The sequence below is a fragment of the Gastrolobium bilobum genome, unplaced genomic scaffold, assembly GCF_033153095.1.
Source record: "Gastrolobium bilobum isolate Gb01-03AN ecotype WA unplaced genomic scaffold, APGP_CSIRO_Gbil_v1 utg413, whole genome shotgun sequence".
Taxonomy (NCBI): domain Eukaryota; kingdom Viridiplantae; phylum Streptophyta; class Magnoliopsida; order Fabales; family Fabaceae; genus Gastrolobium; species Gastrolobium bilobum.
In genome coordinates, this window is record NW_026895670.1 from 1 (window position 1) to 5,024 (window position 5,024).

Consider the following 5,024-nt stretch of genomic DNA (forward strand, 5'->3'; position numbering starts at 1 on the left):
CTGTCCTATTGTTGTTGAGGACCCTCTTTATCCTCTGACTTGAATGTTTCCCCTTTCTTGGGGGAGGTTTGGCAGGAGATTTCTTCTTGCCCTGCTTGCCATCAGTAGCAACAGGGGCATCCTTCTTCACCTTGGTAGGAGGAGGGATGGTTCTTCTAGCCGAAACGTGGCCAGAGGAAGAGGATTTTGTAGGGGTGGTCTTCTTCAGTGAGGCCACATATGTTTCCTCTTCATTATCTCTGGTGGGGAAACGTTTGAGATTGGCAGGAATAGGTTGGATGGTGTCAATGTAGGTGCTTTTAAGACCGTTCCAGGTCTTAGCATCAATGATAGATGCCACCTTCATGGTGTCATCTGGGTGTTCCTCTACACCAGCTCTCCTGCAGAGTTTGATGATGAGGCAGGGGAGGAAGACCTTAGTCTTCCTTATGTCCCTCTGCAAGCTGTTGTAGATGAGGGTTACTGCATCAAAATGGATGTGCTTCATGATGCAGTAAATTTGAACTTGAAGTCCCCAGCTAGCAGAGGCTTCATGAGAGGTGGGGGTGATGTTGGAGTTGGCAAACAGTGCCCAGAATCTGGCTATGTCCTTTATGCTCCCCTTGCAGAGAGACCCTTTGTAGTAGTTAGGATTGTCCACGACTACTGTCTGCTTTAGATCCTTCTAAAATTTGTACACCTCCCTACTATCCAAATACTCCTGGTATGGACAGTTGGTGACGGAGGGAAGGTGGAGTACTTCCTGGACATCAGCGGGGGAAAATGATACTTGTTTTCCCCTCACTGGGACCACATCAGGTGCCTCATCTTCGGGCAGCCTCCTCGTCTGGTATAGGAATTCTCCCACCCAGTTCAAGTTCAACTCACGGTCATCAGTGGCGAAAAGCAACCACCGAAGTATGTCCAGTGATTTCTTCACAAATGGAGGCAGAACCACTCTGTCCCGATGCAGAGAAATGTTCCTTCCTGGGTACAGAATGATGGTGGGTTCAGCGAGCTCTGGTTCTTCGCCGCGGTTGGCTACAGGGGTCACTTTAAATGAAAGCTTAGTCATTTTGTTCAGAAAGGGAGTTAGGGCACAAATGCAGGAGGGATAAAAGGGTTCTGAGTTGAATGGAAGTAGTAGAACTTGAAGAAATCAGAGACCGAGTTTAAATAGACTGTGGGGGCAAAAATGAAAGGTTTCTGGGACGTGGAGGTTAAGGAGAGGAGGTTGAAGAGGTAGTGGAATGGGGACGTTACAGAACGAGTGGTCAGCAGTAGGTGACCAGTTACTGATGGGATGAGTGAGAGAAGATGGAACGATTTAGGTCAAGACGTGGGAGAGAGGGAAAAGGAAAGGGTGCAGTTGGCTTAATGGTTGAGGAGACGGTTGTTTTTTCTGCGCGCGTTTCCAAGAATTGCAATGAATGCAAATTGGATATGGCTGCGTATCTTTTTAAGTGACTCAGCAGGGACAGGTGTCCCAGTCACTCTTATCTCCTAACCCAGGGAATGTTCCCTTTGTCTTTTCCTAACTAATAAATAAATAACTAACTGAAATAAATAATAGGAAAACATGCAATAGTGAGTACTAAGTAAGGAAAAGGGGACATACTAACCTATCACCTATTATTTAATAAATCTAAATGAACCTGTAACAAAACATATAATTATATCTATATATATATATATATATATTTATTTTATTTTATTTATTTATTTTGGGATTGTGTGGTCAGGGACCACCCCAAAACTACGTTCCTGGAACGGAACGTACTTTATTTGGACTTTTTGGAGAGGAACATCAGACGTTCCCTCCTTTTTGGGAGCTATGTGGTTATGGATAACCACCCCAAAACTTTGCTCTTTGTTAGAGAGAAAATGTATCTACTGGGTTGCCTCTCAGTCAACGCTTATTTTAATGTCTTTAGCTAGACATGGTACTTACCTTTCAAGGGGTTTCAGAATTGGTTGAGGGGACCTCAGTGTCCCCTGATAGTGATCCTGATGTTCTAGTTTGAAGGTTGGCAGCAATCTGCCCCAGATGGGACTCAATGTTCCTGAACACTGCATCATTCCTGGTGACATATTCCTTGACATAATTTTCCAGGGTGTTCATGCGTTGGTCATCTCTGTGGAACGGAACGTAGTTGTTTCTTCTTTGTTCAAACGTTCCACTGCTGCTACCTTGCTGATACTGCTGCTGATTGTTGTTGAATGGTCTCTGGTTAATGGGTGGCCTCCATTGGGTGTTGTGGTTCTGATCCTTAATGATAGTTCCTCCAGGGCTTGAATGTGTATTTTGTCGTGCTTGTTGATTGTCTCTGGTGAAGTTCCTATTGCCAAAATTTTCTGCATAACACACCAATGCAGTGGATGGGCAGTCTGTTGAGTCATGAAGGTCACCACAGGCTGAGCATAGTTCTGTTTCAGTTGCTGTGAGTTGTAAGACTTCCATCCTTGGTGTTGCTTGGTCAGCTTTCAGGTTCTTCACTTCATTCATGAGTGATGCCAGCTGGGCTTCCCTGGCTGTTTGTTTATCCAGTTCTAGCATGTCTGGCTTCCTCAACTCTGTCTATTGGCCATTGGAGACATCTTTCAGCAGTCCCTTCTATGATTTCGTATCTTGATTCAAGTGTTCCTGTAAAGAAATATCCTCCTGCAGCAAAATCTAGGTGAGATTGAGAAGTATGGTCAAGTCCTTTATAGAAAGATTGTAGCACTCCCCAACTCTCAACCCCATGGTTTGGACATTTTCTTATGATGTCCTTGTATCTCTCCCATGCTTCATAGAGATTTTCTCCATAAAACATTCTGAAGTTAGAGATTTCAGCTCTAACATTCTCTTGTCGAGACATTGGGAGAAACCTCTCTATGAACTTGTTAGAGAGTTCTTCCCATGTGTGGATTGATCCAAGGGTGAGAGTTTTCATCCATGTTTTAGCTTTTAAACCCAAGGAGTGACGGAACAACCTCATTCTCATGCTCTCCTCTGTTACACCCTCGACTTTAAAATTATCACAAATATCTTGGAATGTTGTGAGGTGTGTGTAAGGATCTTCTGCAGGGAGTCCATTTAAGACCCCTGCTTCCCTAATCATGTGGAACATGATAGGTTTTAGTTCAAAATTTGGTGCTACAGGGGGAAGGATTACTCCGCTATCTGGTCTGTTCCTGAAAAGAGCAGCCAAAATTCTGAAGTTCTGTTCAGGGGGAACCTCTTCATTGTTATTATTGTGATCAGCCATGTTTTCAGGAAATCTTTCCCTGAGGTTCCTTCTTCTCCTATGGAGTGTGCGTTCTGGCTCAGGATCAAAGAGAAACTCAGGTACTTCAATGGAGTGGTTAGAGTCTATTTCAAACTCTTCACTCATAAACCAATAGCACAGGGTATATATATGCACAGCAGATTCAGTGATAAAGAGAAAAAAATATAAAAGTAAAGTCAGATATACAGTATATGTGTTAGAAAACAATGATAAGAACAACAGTTAGTGTTTCTATCCACAGCAATGGCGCCAAAAACTTGTTGGGTGGTTTGCTGATGGTGGAAAAATATAAGTTCTGATAGGGGACGTTCTTCTGTTCTTGCAGAACACAGATTCGTCCCTCAGTTCCAACCCAAGTGCGCAAGTGCACGCATCAAGTAATAAAGGGAGTATTAATGCTCAAATTATCGTTCCCACAAGGATAGAGTGCTAATTATTGTTTTATCACTGTTTATAAAGAGTGAAAATGAGAAGAAAAGTTAGTAAATGAACTGTCTGGTCAAACGTTCCTACTCTCTTGACAACGTTCCTCAGGAACAGTAGGTTCAACCTGATGTCAAACAGTTGCTTGCTGCGTTATGTATGTGATCCTTCCTGTTTAGAAGAAGGTGAGATAACAGTCATTGGAGTGTTTATAAGTACTAAATAAAATAAAATAAAATTACTAAAACAGAAATAACTTTAATCAGGAGACAACAAGGTGGTGGTTAAAACAGTTTAACAGAAGGAACAGATTCACTGCTTCCCTCTTAAAGGGGTTGTTTTCTCTGCTCAAGACTTAGCACCTTTTGGCTTTGTCCCAGTTTCTTTGCCTGCCAACTCTGATTCCTTAGCTCATGGTCTAGATGGCTCACAAGTTTCCATATTTCTATGGCTCCCTTGACTCCAACAGGTACTTAGTTCAGAACCTTAAAATGGACGAGTTGGCCCCTTATTCCTAAGGTGACCAGTAGCGTTTTTGCCATGACATCTACCTTCCCCCCAATGGCTAAGCTGTCTGAAATCTCTTCCTTATGGAAGTTCCTTTCTCAGTATGTACCCAATTTCTATTGGCGCACAATGAATATAGCTTACTAAGCCAAAGAAATACAAAAAGCTTCAGTCAAGAGTTTTGAAAACAGTTCTTTAAGAGTTTCATAGTTTACCCGTTCCACAGATAGTTCAGCTCATGGCTGATAGTTTAAACATAATTATTCTCAACTGAGATCACATAGACCCGAGATTCAGTCAAGAGATAACGATTGGAACGAAGAGAAAAACACTTATATTAATTTAAAAGACAGTTTACAAAAAGAAACAGAAAATGGAGAAAGATGGGTATTTGCTCGTGAGGAGTCTTGATGGTTGTTTACAGAGAAGGGAAGAGGGGTTGTCGCTTAACTATAATTACAACTGATAATTAAACTAAGTTACTAACTATTAAGTGATCTCTTCCTTTCGGACTGCAAACCCTCCAGAATTCGATGATGTTTTTGTGTAAGGGAGGTCCTATTTATAGCTGGAAGAGGAATGACAAGACTGTAATTCCCTTGGAGCTAGTTGCTTGAATGAGGGGACGGGACGGTGGCAGTAGAGTGTGAAGCTTGCGTGAATTGTTGAATGGAACAGGGTTTGGTGATGATTAGCCGTTGTTTGCAGACCTTCCCATGTTTTGCTTCTGTTTTCAGCCAATGAGAACTCTTGATTCTCTGCTCTTCACGTTTCCAGCTGCTCAGTTGGTGCACCGCCTTGCTTTTTAGAAGTCTTTAACTCTACGTTACCTGCAAAGTGTAC

At 42.4% G+C, this 5,024-nt stretch overlaps 1 non-coding gene across 1 annotated transcript; it reads left to right on the plus strand.

Annotated features, from left to right (window-relative positions):
• The first annotated feature begins 2,718 nt into the window (after positions 1–2,718).
• On the plus strand, positions 2,719–2,825 carry LOC133288745 (small nucleolar RNA R71). Its single transcript, XR_009748400.1, has one exon. It is a non-coding gene; the product is annotated as a small nucleolar RNA R71 (small nucleolar RNA).
• The last annotated feature ends 2,199 nt before the right edge of the window (positions 2,826–5,024 follow it).